The 22299-nt window shown below is 41.5% G+C and overlaps 1 protein-coding gene across 2 annotated transcripts in view; it reads left to right on the plus strand.

The window, feature by feature from the left end:
• Positions 1-22299, plus strand: part of Nhsl2 (NHS like 2) — an 87821-nt gene that overhangs the window by 40518 nt on the left and 25004 nt on the right. The gene's annotated exons all lie outside the window — the stretch shown is intronic.

Genomic DNA, 22299 nt, shown 5'->3' on the forward strand with positions numbered 1-22299 from the left:
TCCTGAGTGCTGGCATTAAAGGTGTGCACCACAACACCCAGCTAATAAAACATTTTTAAAAATAAAAAGTTAAATTAAAGCATCATAGATGATGCATACCTATAATATCAGCACTGGGGGGGTTACAAATTGTAGGCTAGCCTGGGATATAGCAAGATCCTGTCTGAAAAAAAAAAAAGAAAAATTTTAGTGGCAGTTTCATGGCAGTATTTTAGTGGCACAAAAGGGCTACAAGGACTCTGACCTTTCATACTCCACTTTCCTCTGGATGAATAGTGGACATTTGCAAAGACAATTGAAATGAAATTCATGTATTAATCATTCCATATGTGTTTATGAAGCCTCTATTATAAGCCATAGGCTGTAGATATGCTGGTGACCAAAACAGCCAAGGTCCCTTAGCCTCAGAAAGTTTACAGTGCAGTGTAAGGCACATACAGTAAACAAAATCAATAAGCAAGGAAAGTTTCAAATGGTGGTAAATAAGTGCTATGAAGAAAAGCAGAGTGAGATGGCTCATCACTAGGATGGGAACACCACAATAGGATAAGAAACACCTATCTGAATAAAACCATCTGGGCGGGGCTGGAGGGATGGCTTAGCGGTTAAGGCATTTGCCTGCAAAGCCAAAGGACCCAGGTTTGATTCCCCAAGACCCACGTTAGCCAGATACACAAGGGGGCGCATGCGTCTGGAGTTTGTTTGTAGTGGCTGGACGCCCTGGCCTGCCCACTCTCTCTCTCTCTCTCCCCTTCTCCCTCCCTCCCTCTTTCTCTGTCAAATAAATAAATAAAAATAAAATATTTTAAAAAAACATCTGGGAAGAAAGTGTTCCAGGTAGAGGGAATAGTGACTGCAAAAGTCCTGAAGTGGGAATGGGCCTGGCCCATTAAGGAGCATCATGAAGGTCCTTGTGATGGGAAAAGCACAAGCAAGGAAAGTGAAACATGATGATGGATCACCTAGGACTTTGCACTGAAATCTAGTGTGGTGGGAAGCAATGGGAAGGACTGTCATGCTAGAAAGCCATGATTTAGCTTTTTCTCTACTAACAGTTAAAATTCACCCATTTAAACCCAATGCTTCTTAGTATATTCTCACATATGTGCAGTTGCCACCACTATTTGATTCCAGAACATGTTTATTATCCCCAAAGGATTCATTTCACTCATTAGCAGTCACTTTCTACTTCTGCCAAGCCCCTTCAATCCCTAACTCTAGGAAACCACTTGTCTGCTTTCTGTCTGTATGCATTTGCCTATTCTGGATATATCATATAAGCCAAATCACGCCAGTGGACTTTTGTGACTTACATTATTAGCATAATGTTTTTTAACACAGGCCTTTAATTCCAGCTCTCAGGAGACTGATGCAGGAGGATCACTGTGAGTTCAAGGCCACCCTGAGACTACATAGTGAATTCCAGTCAGCATGGGCTACAGCAAGATCCTCCCTCAAAAAACACACCAAAAAATCCTTTTCTTTTCTTTTCTTTTCTTTTCTTTCCTTTCTTCTCTTTCTCCCTTTCTTTCTTTCTTTCTTTCTCCTTCTTTCTTTCTTTCTCCTTCTTTCTCTCTCCCTTCCTTCCTTCCTTCCTCCCTCCCTCCCTCCCTCCCTCCCTCCCTCCCTCCCTCTTTCTTTCTTTCTTTCTTTCTTTCTTTCTTTCTTTCTTTCTTTCTTTCTTTCTTTCTTTCTTTCTTTCTTTCTTTCTTTCTTTCTTTCTGATAGAAGGAGAGAGACAGAAAGAGAATTGGCACACCAGGGTCTCTAGCTACTGCAAACAAATTCCAAATGCATGTACCACCATTTGCATCTGACTGATGTGGCTTCTGGGGAATTAAACCTGGATCCTTAGGCTTTGTAGGTAAACACCTTAACCACTAAGCAATCTCTCCAGCCAAGCATAATGTTTTTAAGGTTCACCCACTCTTTACTATGTATTCACATTGCATTCTTTTTATGGCTGAATAATGTACCATTACATAGATATATCACATTTTGTTCTTCCATTGATATGGTGAAAAATATTCAAGTGGTTTGCTACTTTTTCCTATTATGCATAATGATGCTATAAACATTCATTTAAAACTTTTTATGTGGATACATGGTTTCATATGCCTTGGGTAAATGCCTAGGAGTAGATTCAGGGTTACATGATAATTCTTTATGTAAGATAATTTTGTTAATTATTTGAGGAGCTGCCAAGCTGGTTTCCATAGAAACTGCACTATTTTCCTGCATTCCCACCAACACTTGTTACCATTTGATTTCTGATGCTGGCTATCCTAGTGGCTATGAAGTGGTTCTCATTGTGATCTGGTTTTCATTTCCCTAATGACCTATGAGGTCAAGCACCTTTCTGTGTGTTTATTGACTATTTGTATATGCTTTGTGGAGAAATATCTGTTCAGATGCTTTGCTCATTTTTATGTTATTTCCGTGTTTTTTCTTTTTGGTGTTTTGAGACAGGGTTTCACCTTGTAACCCTGGCTGGCCTTCAACTCATGATCTTCCTCCCTCCATCATTCAAATACTCAGAGTACAGCTGTGTGCCATCATACCTAGCCATTCTCTTTTTATTATTGAGTTGTGAAAATATATTTATGATATTCTAAATATAAGCCCCTTGTTAGGTATATGATTGGCAAATATTACCTCTGTTTTGTGAGTTAACTTTCTTTTTTTTTTTTTTTTTTTTTTTTTTGGTTTTTCGAGGTAGGATCTCACTCTAGCCCAGGCTGACCTGGAATTCACTATGTGGTCTCAGGGTGTCCTCACTCAAACTCATGGCAGTCCTCCTACCTCTGCCTCCCAAGTGATGGGATTAAAGGTGTGCGCCACCATGCCCAGCTAACTTTCATTTTTCTTGATGGTGGCCTTTGAAGCTCAAAAGTTTTTTAATCTTGATGAAGCCCAATCTATCTATTTTCTTTTCAAAAGTTACTCATGTTTTCTTTTGGTGTCATATTAAAGAATTTATTGCCTCATCCCTGAATGAATTTTGAGAACAAGATTTCTTTGATTGCTGTGCAGGGAACAGATGGGAGGCAGAGCTGTAAGAAACAAAGCAAGAGGTGGGATGTCAGCTGCAGGTTGAGAGCTAAATCCTCCATGGTGGCCTGGACCCAGGCACGCTGGCATCCCAGCCTCATTTTCTTGGATTTCTTTTGAGCATATGCCATTCCCTGTTCCTTTCTTGCTTTGAACCTGATTGGTCAACAGTGGCAATTGGGAAAACAGGCACTGGATCAGGTCAGAAGGTCATCTGGATCGCCTTCAGTGGCTGAGAGGACCTCCTGTTCTGTTCATTCAATGTAAGACCTGAGAGGGGGACCTTCATCTCTTTGGACCTCAGTTTTCAGGTCTCTACTGCCTAAGGAAGCTGGACTGGGCCTCTCATTCCCTGCAGGCTTTTGCATCTTCCCTTCTCCAGTCTCACAAGGCAGCTGAGCCTAGCTAGCAATAAATATTTATTGTGCTAGCAAGAGAGAATCTAAGCACACTGCAAGACAATATTTACAGTAGGATCCCATCTTTGTTTGGCATAGTTTGAAAACTGGAAAATATACCTAAGGTATCCACAATGGTTGTCTCTGGTATGTAGAACTACAATGTTATTTTCCTATTTTAGTTTGTGTGTTCTGATTTTCAACTGTGATAAGCTTGTTTCTTTTCTTTTCTTTTCTTTTTTTTTTTTTTTTGAAAATAGAAACAAAAAGCCAGGCGTGGTGGTGCACGCCTTTAATCCCAGCACTCAGGAGGCAGAGGTAGGAGAATTGCCATGAGTTCGAGGCCACCCTGAGGCTCCATAGTGAAGCCCAGGTCAGCCTGGGCTAGAGTGAGACCCTACCTTGAAAATACCAAAAAAAAAAAAAGAAAGAAAGAAAAAGAAAAGAGAGAAAATAGGAACAAAAAAATAAGCATCACGGAAAAGTTTAAAGGTAACGATTTTTTTTAGAGGGAAAGTGTCTAGAAATCATTAACAGGCAAATGGAGCAAGAGAAGTAGCAGTGATCAGGGGCTGGAGAGATGGCTTAGTGATTAAGCACTTGCCTATGAAGCCTAAGGATCCTGGTTCAAGGCTCAATTCCCCAGTACCCGCGCTAGCCAAATGCATGAGGTGGCGCATGTGTCTGAAGTTGGTTTGCAGTGGCTGGAGGCCCTGGTGTGCCCATTCTCTCTCTCTCGTTCTCTCTCTGTCTGTCGCTCTCAAATAAATAAATAAAAATTAAAAAACAACAGTATAAAAAAAAAACCTTTAAAAGTAGCAGTGAGCCATCTCACCTTTTTGTGGTAGAGGCCTCTGAGCTAGGAAGCCAACTGTGAGGCTGCCATTAAAGCGCAGGAACCCTATTGAAGAGGCTCTTTGGATTTCCATCTGTGGAAAGTGGGTAAGAAAGCAGGATTGTGCCAATGGAGACCTTTAAACTGCAACCCTGTGCAGGATCTACATAGAACATCAAAACAACCACTGCTTGACAGGGATGACCTTCATGAAGGACAAGACCATAGGCAGGTACTAGGGGGACTTGGCTTCCTTCCTCCCTCCCTCCCTCCCTCCTTTCCTTCTTTCCTCCTTTTCTTCCTTCTGTCCCCCTTCTTGTGCAAGTGTGTGCAGGATATTGAACCCAGGACCTTGCACATGTAAGGCAAGCTCTCTACAACTGAGATGCATACCTGTCCAGAGGATATTGAAAAAAGACAAAGCTCACAATTTAGCTCAGAGGCCTGGCTGTATCTACCACTCTGATCTCTGTTCCTGACTTGAGTCCTTGGGCAGTGACCTTTGAAGGTCTACATGGAATAACTTTTAGCTTAGGCACTCCCCAGGATCCAGGACTTTCTTGGACCCTATGACCATTTAACTGCTAGAATGCAGGCAGTAGAAGTACTCCCAGCCTAAGTCATCAATGAGGAGACCTAGGTTCAGAGAGGACAGCTAGGTTGAAGCAGTCCCAAAGCCAGATGTGTCCAACTCCAAGGTACCACCCTCTTTCTTTGGGAAGACAGCTACTCAAACTTGCCAGCCATTTGTTTCCTTGCCAAACAGATAAATCTCCCTCCTTGTTAGTGCTGAGGTACCCATGCTCACCAATCAATTTCCAGTTGAGTGGGGCTGTTGGCCAATCTTATCTTAATGGGGGCCAACATTATGGGGTCCTTACTCTTCTACTAGGCTCTACTCTTTGGAGTGACAGCTTTCTTCTACCAATGACAAGTATTAACTTCCTCATCTTTGGGGAACAGAAGAGGCTGCAGGCAGTCCGGCTGAGTTAATCTTGAATTAATATTATTAACCTGTGAGATCAATTGGCTGTAGGTACCAGGCAAGTGGCAGCATGGGCATTAATTCAGCAGTTGTCAGGCAGCCTCACAGACAAGAACTGATTTATCAGTCCTTTTAGTGGATAGGATTGAATTTAGCTAATAGTTGCTGAGGCTGCCATGAATAAAACACCCTCCTTGTGATGTGGTAGATATCCTGCAAGGCTGAGGGAAGAAAAGAGGGCAGATGATAACTTTATGGCCATTCTAAGGATCAATTTGGGTTCTAGGAATCTCTGACCTGTGTGTCATTGTTAGGGGCAGCATAGTCCAGGACAATGGTGCTCAAAATGTGGTCTGTAGCCAGGTGTGGTGGCGCACACATTTAATCCCAACATGGGAGGCAGAGGTAGGAGGATTGTCATGAGTATGAGGCCACCCTAAGACTACATAGTGAATTGTGGTCAGCCTAGACTAGAGTGAGACCCTACCTCGAAAAAATATGTGGTCCTTGAATGAGTAGCATCCTCATGCCCTGCGAACCTGGTAATGTGCACATTCCTGAGCCCTAGCCTAGATCTCTTCTCCTGGAGTATCTGGAAGTGGTGCTAAACAAGCTGTTCTAATGCCCTCCTGAGAATTCTCATACACATGAAACTTTGAGACTTGGAAAAGGAGTTATGAGCATAAACACTAGTACCAGGTGGCCTGAGTTATAGCTGCATGACCTTGGACAAGCCCTCTAACCTTTCAGTGTCTCAGTTTCTTCATCTGTGGGCATAAGTGATATAATAGCACCTGATTCATAGGGTTCTTGTGAAGATTAAATCTGTGCCTAAAACAACGTCTGGGACAACTGTTATTGTTGGAAATAATAGAGCCTGAGACTTCTGTCTGTTCCCTCACTATGACAGTGATTCTAACTGAATCATTAAGTTCCTGTGATTTGCTAAGTTTTATAAATATATATATATATATAACAAAATTTTGTCTTTACTATAATTACATTTATGTATAAATACATACGCATATGGACAAAGTGAAATTATACAAGATTTAATTCTCTTTTCAATATTTTATCTTTTATTTATTTATATGAGACAGAGAGAGAGAATGGACATGCCAGGGTCTCTAGCCACTGCAAACAAACTCCAGATACATGCACCACCATGTGCATCTAGCTTAAATGGGTTCTGGAGAATCAAACCTGGGTCCTTAGGATTTGCAGGCAAGCACCTTAATTGCTGAGCCATCTCTCCAGCCCATGATTAATTCTTTAGTCACAAACAAAGATAATATATCTTTGGAATCAAAGTAAATAAACTCAGACATAAGAAACTTTTAAAGGATCATGAATAATCAACCAATAGTCAGAGTTGTAGTCAAGACTACTCTAGAGGACTTGAAATGTAGGGCTGCTCTATGTGAGAGGGGTGGTCTAGCCCACATAAGGACAGGAGAGTCATTCCGGGCTCTTCAGGTAAAATTGCAGTAGAATCAAACTCAAGGTCTCTGGAAGTGAGAAAGGAAGGCATGTGAACAAGACTCTATCTAAGAATGTGAAAATGACTGATCCCAGGGAAGACATCTGGTGGAGGGCATATACGGCTGGGTGGTAGACTCAGCAGAGAGAGAGAGAGAGAGAGAGTCCATCTAAGAGACAGGGATGTTCTGGAAACTGCATAACCTTACTGATTGCTTTGGGGATGTATAAATGATATGATGAGAGCTCCAAGTTGATCTCCATCTACAAAGGTAGTACAGCTGGCTCTACTCTATCTTGCCATATCCGTATCTCCAGGTCCCAGGAGTCTAAATGGGCTGTAAAATCCAAGCACAGGGCCAGGAGAGCTGATTGCAATACCAAGATCCAGCTCAGATGATTGGGGTGAATGTGTGGTAAGCTTGAAGCTCCAACCACATGTGCTACTTTTTATAAACAGCTTTTGTTTATTTTTATTTATTTATTTGAGAGCAACAGAGAGAGAAACAGAGAGAGAGAGAGAGAGAGAGAGAATGGGTGCGCCAGGGCCTCCAGCCACTGCAAACGAACTCCAGATGTGTGCACCCCCTTGTGCATCTGGCTAATGTGGGTCCTGGGGAATCAAGCCTCGAACCGGGGTCCTTAGGCTTCACAGGCAAGCTCTTAACCGCTAAGCCATCTCTCCAGCCTCACGTGTGCTATTTTTAAGCCTCACTTGTCCATTTTTTCAAATGTTTATTTACTTATTTATTTATTTGAGAGATAGAGGGAAAGAATGGGTATTCCAGGGCTTCCAGCCACAGCAAACAAACTCTAGATGCATGCACCAGTTTGTGCATCTGGCTTTACATGGGTACTGGAGAATCGAATGAGTCCTTAGGCATCATAGGCAAGATCCTTAACTGCAAAGCCACCTCTCCAGCCTCACTTGTCCCTGTTAGACTGTTGTCGCCAGAACAGAGACACTAGTAAGAATTTACTAAGGTCTAAGTATAGTGCTTGTCTCTACAGTATATATTTTCTTCCCACTAACCACTTCACATTTTAGTGATCCAATATTTATTAATACGTAATGGCTGTATGGATCTAATATGATGCACTAGAATGCTTGCAGTTTGTCATGTAGCTACCTTAAATACATTTTCAACCTTTGTTTTGGTGCCCTAGCATGATATGGGGATGAGTTTCTGACTTACCAGGGTTGTTGCTTGGCTGGTTTTTGTCGGTTTGCTTTGTTTTTGGCAACAGCTTTATTGAGACAAAGTATGCTCACACCATAAAATTCGCCCATTTACAGTACACAATTCAGAAACTTTATACTACACTGAAATAAATTCAGAGTTGTGCAGCCATCACCATTATCGATTTTTAGAACATTTTCATCACCCTACTGTGCCCATTATCAGTGACTTCCCATTTCTTCCAAACTCCTCCCCAGCCTTACACAGCCACTGATCTATTTTCTATCTCTATGAATCTGCCTTTTCTGGATGTCATAGAAATGGGATCATTCATTATGTGGCCTTTTAAAACTGGCATCTTCTACATGACTTGATATTTTAAAAGTCCGTCCATGTTTTTATTTATTTTATTTGACAGAGAAAGAGAAAGAGGCAGATAGAGAGAACAAGTATGGGTGCACCAGAACCTTCAGCTGCTGCAAACAAACTCCAGGTACATGCACCACCTTGTGCATCTGGCTTATATGGGTCCTGGGGAATCAAACCTGGGTCCTTTGGCTTTGTAGGCAAGCATCTTAACCAATAAGCCATCTCTCCAGCCCCTTCATTCATTTTTATTAATAAATAGTGTTTCATTGTGTGTATACACTATTATTTATCTACTCATCAGTTGATGGACATCTAGATTGCATCCATTTTGGGACTAGGATAAATGATTGTGAACATTCATATTTAACTTTTGTGTAGGTACATATTTTTATTTCTCTTGGATATATGCCTAGGAATGGAAGTGTTGGGTCATAAGTTAATTCTGTGTTTAACATTTTGAGAAACTGCCATACTATTTTCCAAAATGGATTCACCAGCAACGTCTTCAAGTACTGATTTCTCTGTATCCTAACCAACACATGACTGATTTTTTTTGTTATTATAGCCATCCTAGTGGATGTTAAATGATACTTCATTGTGTTTTTATTTATTTATTTATTTGAGAGGGAGAAAGAAGCAGAGAGAGAGAGATAACACACCAGGGCCTCTAGCCATTGTAATTGAATTCCAGATGCATACACCCCCTTGTGCATCTGGCTTACATGGGTCCTGGAGAGTCAAACCAGAATCCTCTGGCTTTGCAGGCAAGCACCTTAACCACTAAGCCATCTATCCAGCCCTTCACTATGTTTTTTTAATTCACATTTCCCTGGTGACTAACTACATTGAACATCTTTTCACATATTGGTTGGTCATTTGTGCATCTTCTTTGAAAAATGTATTTTCATCAGATCCTTTGCCAATTTTATTTAATCTGGATTATTTGTCCTATTATTGATTTACATGAGATGTTGATGTTCTAGATATGAGTCTCTTATCAGATATGAATATTCAGAAATATTTTTCTCACATCCTGCGTGAAATCTTTTCACATTCTGGATGGAATTATTTATGACAAAAAGTTTTGAATTTTTAAAAGTTTTTTTAAAAAATTAATTTGCTAAGAACTGGGCATGGTGGCACACACCTTTAATCCCACACTTGGGATGCAGAGGTAGGTGGATTGCCATGAGTTCAAGGCCACCCTGAGATAACATGGTAAATTTCAGGTTAGCCTGGGCTGGAGGGAAACCCTACCTCAAAAAAACAAAGCAAAAAATAATAATAATTTGGGAGAGAAAGTGAGAAAGAAGGGGTGCACCAGAGCCTCTAGACACTGCAAAAGAACTCCAGGTGCCAGTGTTACCTGGTGCATCTGGCTTTACATGGGTACTGGGGAATCTAACTCAGGGCCTTAGGCTTTGTAGGCAAGTGCCATAACCACTGAACCATTTCTCCAGCCCAAAGTTTTAATTTTTTTTTTGTTTGTTTGTTTCAAGGTAGGGTCTCATTCTGGTCCAGGCTGACCTGGAATTAACTATGTAGTCTCAGCGTGGCCTTTAACTCATGGTGATCCTCCTACCTCTGCCTCCCGAGTGCTGGGATTAAAGGTGTACGCTACCACACCCAGATTTAATTTTTTTTTTTTTTGAGATAGGGTCTCACTCTAGTCTAGGATGACCTGAAATTCACTGTAGTCTCAGGGTGGCCTCAAACTCATGGCAATCCTCCTACCTCTGTTTCCCATGTTGGAATTAAAGGCATGCACCACCACACCCAACCCAAAGTTTTCAATTTTGATCATGTCCAATTTGTATGTATTTTCTTTTGCCTCAACCTCCTGAATAACTGGGATTATAGGCCTGTGCCACCAGGCCTGGCTTGTTTTAGACTTTTGATGATGTTGTAAATAGATTGGTTTCTTACTCCCTTTTCATGTAGTACTGGTTGTTTGAACCTAGGGTCATGTACACATTAAGCAAATACTCTACTACTGAGCATTCTTAAAAAAAAAAAAAAAAAAAAAAAAAAAAAAAAAAAAAACTATTTTGAGAAATGGGCTCACAAAATTACCCAGGGTGGCTGTGAACTTGAGATCCTTCTGCCTCCATAGTAGCTGGGATTACACACTGTACCACTAGGCTTGGCTTATTTTCTTAATTTCATTTCTAGTTGTTTATGACAAGTCTATATTGATTTCATAGCCCTCAACCTTATCAAGTACTTTTATTATTTCTAATAGATATCTGGTAGATTATTTTAAAACTTCTGTGCATGAGATCATGTTATCTTTGGTATAAATTATTTCTTCCTTTCCAATTTACATGTCTTTTTTTTTCTTATATGATCACTCTGGCTATAACCTGTAGCATAATGTTAAATGGAAATGGTAAAAAGTAGACATTCTCTGGGGCTGGAGAGATGGCTTAGCAGTTAGGGCATTTGCCTGTGAAGCCTAAAGACCCATCTTCAATTCCCCAGTACCCACATAAGCCAGATGCACATGGTGACACATGTGTCTGAAGATTGTTTTCAGTGGCTAGAGATCATGGCACACCCATTTTTCTCTATATATGACTCTTTTTCTCTCTCTCCCTCTCTCAAATAAATAAATAAAAATAAAATATTTAAAAAAGACTAGACACTCTGGCCTTGTTTCTGCTCTTAGGGACAAAACATTCAGTGCTTCACAATTAAATGTGATGTTATTGTTGATTTCTCATAGTCTCCTTTTGTCTATTCCTAGTTTGTTTGCATATTTTTTATAATGAAAGGATATTGAATGTTTTGTAACAATTCATTTTTTTGTGCCTACTGAGATGATCGTGTTGTTTTTGTTTTCTGTTCTATTGATATGATGTATTATATTAATTTGTTTTCAGAGTCTAGGGTGCTCATCAGTACACAGTGGAACTGCACATTAATTTGTTTTCAAATGTTAAAACAATCTTAAATGGGTATGATGATGCATGCCTTTAATGCTAGCACTCAGGAGGCTGAAGTAGGAGGATCACTGTGAATTCCAGGTCAGCCTGGGCTAGAGTGAGAACCTGCCCAAAATAAAAACAATATTGAATTCCTAGGATAAATCCCACTTGCTCATGGAATATGATCCCTTCCACATGTTACTGAATTTGATTTGCTAACATTTTATTGAATTTTTTTTTTTTTTTTGTCTGTTTGTTTGGTTGGTTGGTTGATTTTGGTTTTTCAAGGTAGGGTCTCGCTGAAGTTCAGGCTGACCTGGAATTCACTCTGTACTCTCAGGGTGGCCTCAAACTCTTGACAATCCTCCTATCTCTGCCTCCCGAGTGCTGGGATTAAAGGCATGCACCACCACACCTGGTTTATTGAAGATTTTTGTATCCATATCCATAAGAAATAATGGTCTGTAGTTTCCCTGTGATTTTTTTTGTCATTATTGGTGTCAGAATAATACTGGCCTAATAGAACAAGTTGAGAAGTATTACTTCCTCTCCTATATTTTGAAAGCATTTGCAAATAATTTGTTAATTCTTCTTTAGATGTTTGGTAGAATTCACCAATGAAGCCATCTGTGCCCGGGTTTTTGACTTTGATTACTAATTCAATCCCTTTAGTTGTTATATAAGTTCATTTACAGTTTATATTTCTTCTTTGATAGTTTGTGTCTAAGAATGTAGCCATTTCATCTAGGTTGTCTAATTTATTGATTGTTCATAGTATATTTCTTTCTAATTCTTTTTGTCTCTGTAAGGTCAATTATCATGTCCCCCTTTTCATTTCTCATTTCAGTAGTTGGGGGCTTCTCTCTTCTATTCTTTGTCAATATATAGCTAACAAAAATTGGTTTGAAATCCAATTTGTCCCTCAACCTCCTTCTAACATATGTTTAGGACCCTAAGAACATACATGCATGTCTGTCACAGGCAAAAATAAAGTGTCCTCCTTGTTCTTGCATATATAGCTTTCAGCTTGCACCCAAAAGCATACTTTTCTGTTCCATCTGCTAAGTAAGGCAAATTCATCCTGAATCAGACTCTTTATTAACCAATGGCTGTGGTACATAGGGCTGACACAATCCTACCTCCCCTTGTGGGAATTAAACTCCAACTTTTTCAGTGCATGGCCCTTAGCCAAGTGTTTCTCATTTCTGAATAAGTATGAGGGCCCAGAGAAGAGCAGAGGCATCAGGTTCTGTCCAGGTGGGACTCCGAAGCAAGGCATTGTAAGTAGGCTTGGGGACTGATCTTCATGAGCACTACCTATGTTAAGTTTTGAATGGGAACAGAGGCAAGTAAGAAAAGCTGAAGCCTTCTACCATTCTAACCTCATGTCTCCTTGGTCACAATGCCCAGGACTGTGCTGTACTGGTTGGTACGGAGTCAGATGACAGGTGGGAAAGTCAGGAAGGCAGGACAAAGCATTTGGGATTTTGGTCAAGTGCTGATTCTGACTGATGTTCTGGGGTACCTGACCTATTTGGTAGATTTTCCTTTTTCTACAAGTCTTACTTGGGTGCTAGGATCAAAGCATTTGTTAGTTCAGAAAATGTCTGACAGCCAATAACAAGTCTACTTAAAGATGATTTCCAGACTAATGGGAAATCTCTGTCTCATAAAAGCAGGTCCCAATTTTAAAGAGGAGCAAACCCCATCATTTCCCTGGCAAGGAAATGGAAAAAAAAATAATTCAACTCTGGCTGGGTGTGTGGTGATCTTGAAACGTAACCCAAGTGTGACAACCTCAGCCCCACCCCAGGCTGCTGACTCAGGACCAAGAGGAAGAGGGAGCTGCCAGACTTTGTGATTGCTGTAAACAGTTCTTGAAAGAGAAACCACACACTTGTCTCTCTGCCAGCCCACAACTTGTCCCCAGAGTTGACTGAGCAGCCATTGTCTTTTCTCTGACACCATAGAGCAGGGCTTCTTACTGCTAGCTCTAACAGGTATATGGTAAGACCTTAGAAGGTCTATGAATTAGGGAGGGAATTATTTGATCTTTTCTCCTCTAAATGTGAGCATAAATTTAGCATTTCCTTGAAGTAGTAATGTAAGCAACAAATGATAGTATTAGCTGAATGTGTGATTCTATCATCAACAGAAATCATAAATCTTTTCATATGACATGATTATTATTAGCCAGGTGTGGTAGTGCATGCCTTCAATCCCAGCACTTGGGAGGCAGAGATAGGAGGATTGGCGTGAATTCAAGGCCACTCTGAGACTACACAGTGAATTCCAGGTCATCCTGGGCTAGAGCAAGACTATGCCTTGAAAAACCAAAAAAAAAAAAATATATATATATATATATATAGTTATTATATCTCAAAAATGTAACTAGACCTATCTCCACTTCAATATTTTTAATCTCTAGACTTGCCACTAACTCCTGTGATTTAATCCAGTATTAATAATAGTGGTCCACAAAATGATAAAAAAAAAATGACAGGGCTAGATATGACAGGGCTAGAGATGACTTAGCAGTTAAGGCACTTGCCTACAAAGCCAAAGGACACAGGTTCTATTCCCCAGGACCCACATAAGCCAGATGCACAAGGTGGTGCATGTGTTTAGAGTTCATTTTCAGTGGCCAGAGGCCCTGGTGTGCCCATTCTCTCTCTCTTTCTATCTGCTTCTCCCTCACTTTCATTCTCTCTCTCAAATAAATAAAAGAAAAATTCAAAAAAGGACAGTTTCAATATGACTCGTTTCCTTTGTAATTCTACATATTTTATCTTATGCATATGAAAATGTTATTTTGAGGAAGGTTCCAGAGGTCTGTCCAAACTGCCAGAGGAATCCATGACCTATAAAAGACCCTGCCTTTGATCTTAGAGTTCTCCTACTTCTTAGACCTAGGTTGTTTTATTTGTTTTGAGATAAGGTCTCACTCTGGAGCCCAAACTGGCCTCAAACTAATGGTCCCCCTGCCTCATCCTCCCAAGTGCTAGGATTAAAGGCATGAACCACTATGCCTGGTTCCTTATTGTTTGTTCTTTCTTCCTTCTTTCTCTCCTTCCTTCTTTTTTTTTTTTTTTTTTTTTTGGTTTTTCAAGGTAGGGTCTCACTCTGGCTCAGGCTAACCTGAAATTCACTCTGTAGTCTCAGGGTGGGCTCGAACTCTCAGCAATCCTCCTACCTCTGCCTCCCAAGTGCTGGGATTAAAGGCGTGCACCACCACGCCTGACTTCCTTCCTTCTATCTTTCCTTCTTTCCTTCCTTTTCCTTTTCCTTCCTTTCTCTTTTTCTAAAATTTTTATTAGCATTTTCCATGATTATAAAAACATATCCCATGGTAATTCCCTCCCCCCCACACTTTCCCCTTTGAAATTCCATTCTCCATCATATTACCTCCCCATCACAATCATTGTACTTACATATATACAATATCAACCTATTAAGTACCCTCCTCCCTTCCTTTCTCTTCCCTTTATGTCTCCTTTTTAACTTACTGGCCTCTGCTACTAAGTATTTTCATTCTCACGCAGAAGCCCAATCATCTGTAGCTAGGATCCACATATGAGAGAGAACATTTGACGCTTGGCTTTCTGGGCCTGGGTTACCTCACTTAGTATAATCCTTTCCAGGTCCATCAATTTTTCTGCAAATTTCATAACTTCATTTTTCTTTACCGCTGAGTAGAACTCCATTGTATAAATGTACCACATCTTCATTATCCACTCATCAGTTGAGGGACATCTAGGCTGGTTCCATTTCCCAGCTATTATAAATTGAGCAGCAATAAACATGGTTGAGCACGTACTTCTAAGGAAATGAGATGAGTCCTTCGGATATATGCCTAGGAGTGCTATAGCTGGGTCATATAGCTTTAGCTGTTTTAGGAACCTCCACACTGCTTTCCCCAATGGCTGGACCAGATTGCATTCCCACCAGCAGTGTAGAAGGGTTCCTCTTTTTCCACATCCCCGCCAACATTTATGATCATTTGTTTTCATGATGGTGGCCAATCTGACAGGAGTGAGAGGGAATCTCAATGTAGTTTTCATCTGCATTTCCCTGATGACTAGTGACGTAGAACATTTTTTTTAGATGCTTATATGCCATTCGTATTTCTTCCTTTGAGAATGCTCTATTTAGCTCCATAGCCCATTTTTTGATTGGCTTGTTTGATTCTTTATTATTTAACTTTTTGAGTTCTTTGTATATCCTAGATATTAATCCTCTACCAGATATATAGCTGGCGAAGATTTTTTTCCCATTCTGTAGGTTGCCTGTTTGCTTTTTTCACTGTGTTCTTTGCAGTGCAAAATCTTTGTAATTTCATGAGGTCCCAGTGATTAATCTGTGGTTTTATTGCCTGAGCAATTGGGGTTGTATTCAGAAAGTCTTTGCCAAGACCAACATGTTGAAGAGTTTCCCCTACTTTTTCCTCTAGCAGTTTCAGAGTTTCAGGTCTGATGTTAAGATCTTTAATCCATTTGGACTTAATTCTTGTGCATGGCGAGAGAGAAGAATCTATTTTCATCCTTCTGCAGATATATATCCAGTTTTCCCAACACCATTTGCTGAAGAGGCTATCTTTTCTCCAATGAGTATTTTGGGCATTTTTATCGAAGATCAGATGGCTATAGCTACTTGGGCTTACATCTGGGTCCTCTATTCTGTTCCACTGATCTACATATCTGTTTTTGTGCCAGTACCACACTGTTTTTGTTACTATGGCTCTATAGTATAGGTTAAAATCAGGTATGGTGATAGCACCAACCTTATTTTTGTTGCTCAGTATTATTTTAGATATTTGAGGTTTTTTGTGATTCCAAATGAATTTTTGGATTGTTTTTTCTATTTCCATGAAGAATGCTTTTGGAATTTTGATGGGGATTGCATTAAATGTGTAGATTGCTTTTGGTAAGATTGCCATTTTCACAATATTGATTCTTCCAATCCAGGAACAGGGGATGTTTCTCCACTTTCTAGTATCTTTTGCAATTTCTTGCTTGAGTGTTTTAAAGTTCTCATTGTAGAGATTTTTTATTTCCTTGGTTAGGTTTATTCCAAGGTACTTTATTATTATTATTTTTTTTTGATGCAATTGTGAATGGGAGTGATTCTCTGATTTCATCCTCTGTGTGTTTGTTGTTAGCATATATGAAGGCTACTGATTTCTGTGTATTTATTCTCTTTCTTTTTTTTAAGATAGGGTCTCACTTTAGCCCAAGCTGACTTGAACCTTACTCTATAGTTTCAGGCTGGCCTCAAACTCACTCTGTGCAACTACCATGCTTTTAATTATTTTTTATTGAGATAAAGTCTTTTATGCATAGCAGGCTGGCCTATAACTTGCAATTCTCCTGCATCGGTACTGGGATTACAGTTGTGTGTTGCCACACCCTGTTCTCTTGGGCCTCATTTCTGGACCTAAGGAATGTATGCCACTTCTGTACTAGTGTTATGACATTGAGCAGCTTCACCACTCTGTGCCTTATTTCTTTTTTAAGTGTTTTTAATCTTTATTTACTTGAGAGAAAGAGAAAGACAGAGACACAGAGAGTAAAGTATGGGTGTGTCAGGGCTTCCTGCCATTGAAAACACACTCCAGGTGCATGCACCACTTAGTGCATATGGCTTTATGTGGGTACTAGGGAATCGAACTTGGGTCATTAGGCTTTGCAAACAAGTATCTTAACCACTGAGCAATCTCTCCAGCCCTGTGTCTTTTTTCTTAATCAGACAAAGGACAAATAGTACCACCTACCTTATAAGGCTGCTGTGATGATTAAGAAATTTGAAGCATGGTCCAGGCTAACAAAGTATTATCTATTTTCAGTGTTTGCTAGTTCATATCAGTGAGCTCATCAATAAATTCAGTTATTACTCCCAGCTCTATACTACACACTAAAAGGAAGTGATGGCCCCCAGAGAGATGGTTGCCATCAGCAGGGAGCTCAGTTATGAACAAGCAACCAGCTCTGCAAACTGATGCTTCTTTTTTTTCTTGCTTGTTCTATTACCAGAGATTTTAGAATCAAAGCCTAGGCCCTGGCCACCCCAATAAGCTTTCTAGGCTCAGCTATCAATCCTCAATATGCCAGTTCAAGAGATGAGTAATTGTGAAAAGCTAAGAAAGGGGACTTATTCAGTGAGGCCACACTGAGAAGAGAAACAAATAAAGGGAACCAGTGACCTCCAAGTCCATGAGGTTTAGGTTTCAGTAGAGGGCAGGGATATAAACAATCCTGATCAAGTGGTCCTGCCCATCTTTGACCCATCATTGTCTTGGCTCCAGTCTGTCCTACAAGGTGGTCTGACAAGTTGTCAGAACGGTATGAAATTTCTTCCTGGGAGACAAGTTCCTCCTGTGGCTGGCACCAGGGCTTCTTCCTTTCCCTTCTCAGCATGGGATTCTGAGGAAATCATAATTCTTTGAGGTCCATTGTTTCAATAATATCTCTTCTCTTGCCAGGATGGTTAAAGTGTCTATACTGTCCCATCTTCAGCTTTATTGGCATGGGGAGGCTGTAGACTTCATTTGCATGCTATCAGCACACAGGCCAGCCTTAGAGGCCAGTCCTCTTTCCAAAGGATACTATTAATGCAGACTTCCTATAGGAGGGGGACAAAGTAATCCATGCTCTCACACCAGAGCATCAAGCTCATACACACTGCAGCTCCGGTGCAGCCTTGCTCTTCAATGGAGCACTGGACCAGTCTCATGGTCCATTGGGGCCAGGGTTGGAGGGAGAGTGCAGAAGAGCAGACCTGTGTGGGGAACAGAGGTAGTTTCATGGAGGAAATCATCTTTGAGCTGAGCAGAAGATTGTCATTGGAGTGGAGCCAGTGTTTGCAAATGTTTGTGGGTCTTTTCCATTCCCTCTCCCCTTCTGACCCCTTCCTATTGAGAAGAGTGTCACTGTGATGCTTAGGCCGGACTTGAACTCCTGGGTTTAAACAATCCTCCTTTGTTAGCCTCCCGCCTCCAAAGTTACCAAGACTACAGGTTCACATCACCCTACCAGACATAATTGTGTTTTTGGTGTTTTGGTTTTTTTTTTTTTTTTTTTGAGGTAGAGTTTCATTCTAGTCCAGGCTGACCTGGAATTCAATATGTAGTCTCAGGGTGGCCTCAAACTCATGGTGATGATCCTACTTCTGCTGGGATTAAAGGCATGGGCCACCACACCGGGCACTGAATTTTTAAAAATATTTATTTGTTTATTGGCAAGCAGAGAGTAAGAAGAGAGACAAACAGAATGAAAATGGGCACTGGGGAATTGAACCAAGGTCCTTACACTTTGCAGGAAAGTGCCTTCATAACTGAGCCATCTTTCCAGCCCAATGTTTATGAATTCTTAAAGCACAGAAATTTGATATGCAAAGGCCCCAAAACATGTAAAGGCCTAGTATGTAAGGAAGAAAAGGAAGTGATTTAGTATGGCTGTAGTTGGGACCAACTAGAATAAGGTGGGATTATGGCATGGACAGATGAGTGAGCAAGCATTGGTGGTTGTGTTTTGTGACAGTGTCTCTAGCGCAGGCTGGCCTCAAACTCCCTATATAGATAAGGATAACTTTGAATTTCTGATCTTCCTGCTTCTACCTCCTGAGTGCTAGGATTGCAGACACCTGATTTGGACATGCATAATTTATAACCATTTAGTGACGAATACCAGAATCAAGTCCACATCTTCAGGTCTACCTCTGAGGAAGGAGATCCATTGAAGAACCCATCTGTGAGTTCAAAGGAACACAGCACAAACACACCAAGACCACCACCACCATCACCACCACACAGGCATGTAGAAGATGGTGTGATTAGAAGGAACAGAGATTAAATCAGCAGGGAGCTCCTGATATAGTGGGGTTAGGGAGCAGGTATGGGGGCTATGGAACTTCTAGACACTCTAGCAGCCTCATCTCTGCACAGTAAATGGAGAGAAAGAAATCATCAGGGGCAATGGACCTCCTCAGTTTGCTTGTATGTGGGTTCTGCAAGGCATGGTTACACCCTCTCTCCAAGCCATGGCCAAGGCTTCACCCATCGATTTTAGCCTCTTATATTAACAACCAGGGTAGATTTTCAACACACCCCACCATCAGGAGGATTATTGAGGTAAAGGGCCCCTGCTCTACCTCTGTGTGTGGCAAGCAGGAAGGGGAGGGGGTGCAGGGAGCAAGTCAGGGCCTACTCTCTATTAAAGGAAATACCCACCCTTTTAAGCCTTTAAGAGACTGTTTTCTTCCAAATAGGTCCCAACGTTACCAAGGCAACTGAAAACTCTGGGCTTTATGTTTCTGAACAGGGTCCCTGGGGAGAGATGGCCTGCAGAGTTTTCCCTAATCTGGGCAGGATGCAGGAAGTTCTAGGAACCCACCCCATGTGGGGATATTTTTCACCCCATCACTTGGGTGCTAATCCCCAGGAGGAGTCCACGTTGCCCCTCCCCCAGCCTCATTAGCCAGTTCTGGCCATCAAGGACAGTGGCTTCAGATCCTAGCCAAACCTGTATATCCACTCTATGGTCCATATCTCTCTCAAGATTTGAAACTACTTCTGGGCTGGTTCTTGCTTTGGGAACTGTATAGGAAGGCTTGAAAGCAAACTGGCCAGTTAAAAGTCACTTGGGTTAGTTAGTCTCCAAGGCTAGACTGGCATTAGGATTACCTAGAAAGCTTTTCAGAAATGGAAATCCTGGAGACTGTGATTCCATCAGTGATGGTGAGGGGAAAGTGTAGATAGAAGTTAAGAGTACGGGTTCTGGATGTTGGCCTGACCCTAAGTCAGTTGTCTGATTTTTCAGATCCATTTTCTCACTTAAAGATCATTTAAAGAACAAAATGGGTGGCACATACATTTAATCCCAGCACTAGGGAGGAAAAGGTAGAAGGATTGCTGTGAGTTCAAGGCCACCCTGAGACAACATAGTGAATTCCAGGGCAGCCTTAGCTACAGTGAAACCCTACCTCGAAAAATCAAAAAAGGGGGGAGTGTGGAGAAATGGCTTAGCAGTTAAGGCACTTGCCTGCAAAGCCAAAGGACCCAGGTTCAATTCCAAGGACCCACATGGCACGTGCATCTGGAGTTCGTTTGCAGTGGCTGGAGGCCCTGGCATGCCCATTCTCTTTATCTCTCTCTCCCTCTTCCCTTCTTTCTCTCTGTCTCAAATAAATAAATAATATATCTTTTTTTAAAAAAAAAAGAACAGAATGACCAAGCAAAGGAAGAGCCAAACTTGTCATAGGCAGCAGGCTCTTCCATGCCTTCCTCCAGCCCTTGGAAAGAGGGTTCTGAGTCTCCCTTCACCATTCTTGTCAACCTGCTACTGTCCCCTTTCCCTCCTTGCTTTCTTTTGCTCTGGTATTTTCTTATTGGTGACTTGCAAAAACGCTGTTGTGAGGTGCAGCCTAGCCCCTTACTCCGGACAGCCAGGTGGGGCCTGCCTACCCTGGGGTGGCCATGGCTATCCATGAAGACACAAGGGTCTTTGCTGCCCTGCCCACCTGCCCACACACACTTGAGTTTCATCCACTCCCATTCTCAAGGCTCTTTTCATGAGCTTCTTTGAGCCACCTCTCATGAACTCAGGCTTTTGTAATTGGTTTTCTTTTTTTCAATATCTTATTTTATTTATTTATGAGAGAAAGAGAGATAATGGGTGTGCCAGGGCCTCTTGCCACTGCAAACAAACTCCAGACACATGCTCCACCATATACATCTGGCTTACATGAATACTGGGGAATTGAATCTGGGTCCTTAAGCTTCACAGGCAAGTGGCTATACCACTAAGCCATCTCTCCAGCCCTGTAGTTGGTTTTCTAAACCTGACTACAAGATCTCACCTGTGCCCTTAAAAAAACACATCAGTGCATCCTTCCGGAGGATTTTTGTTGTTTTGTTTTGCTTTGGGCCCCTGATTCCATTTTGGTTGGAATCCTTTAGTCTTGTAAGCTTCATACCATCTACAGGTGCCCAAGTTTTCATGTATACAGTCACTTTATCATTTATGGAACAATCTGTTTGAGATTCTGCCATCTACCATGCCATGCACTGGGCTCTATGGACTCAACACTGGGTGGCTAATCACAAAAGGAAAGTGTGGTCCAAGAGAAGAGGATGCGTCTTGTGTAAGATCCTGAATAGAGTCAGTGCCTCTGGGGTCCCCACAGTGCTGCCAGCTGCAGTTGGTGCATAGTGGACCCACATTTTTTCACTTTTCTCCACCTGCTTTGATTGATCTTTACACAGCCTGGACTTATTTATCCTTTCCTGTCACATAAGAAATTCCAAGGATGCTTGGGGCCTTGTCTGATACCCTGAAACCTAAGAGGGAGCCCCAGTGCTAAGATATCTCATGGCCTGCATATCCCTGTCCTTTCTCAGAAGTGAGAGCCAGCCACATGGTCAGCATTGCCAATGGCCTCTTAGCTGGGCTTCTCTGCAGGAGAGAGCTGCTGCCTGGCTGGTTCCTCTAGACCCTCTAAAGACAGTGTATTTGACCCTAACTCTCCCCTGAGATGTAAGATTTTTGAAGGTTCCTCAGTTCTAAAAGGAGACATAATTACCTGCCTCTCCAAATCATGGCAATGAGATGAGATGATGATGGGGAAAGTGGTTGGTTCCCTCCCTCCCTCCCTCCCTTTCTTCTTTCTTTCTTCCTCTCAGAGGACAGAGGCAAATGTCCCTCTGTAACTAGGGCTGTTTCTCCACTGGAACAGTGAAATCTGGGGGAGAAGACAGAGCAGGAGAAAACCAGTAAATATTCCTGCCCTTTAGACAGTAGGACCAGAGGAGTAGGGGCAGAGAGGAGCTGTTGCAGGAGCTGATGACAACTGCAGGGCTATGAAGTAGCCACCAACTAGCTGTCACCTATACGGCAGTGGCTTCTAAGCCTGTATCCTTATCTTGGAGAGTGAGACTAAAGACAGAATGAATAATAATGGTAGACCCAAAGTGCCTGGCACAGCACTTACAACTAGTATGAGTTCAACAAATGTTCCTACTCCCTCCCCCAGCAAAAAAAAATTCCAATTCATGTCTGGTAATGAGCACATACCAGAATGG

Source organism: Jaculus jaculus, chromosome X (genome assembly GCF_020740685.1).
Source record: "Jaculus jaculus isolate mJacJac1 chromosome X, mJacJac1.mat.Y.cur, whole genome shotgun sequence".
Taxonomy (NCBI): domain Eukaryota; kingdom Metazoa; phylum Chordata; class Mammalia; order Rodentia; family Dipodidae; genus Jaculus; species Jaculus jaculus.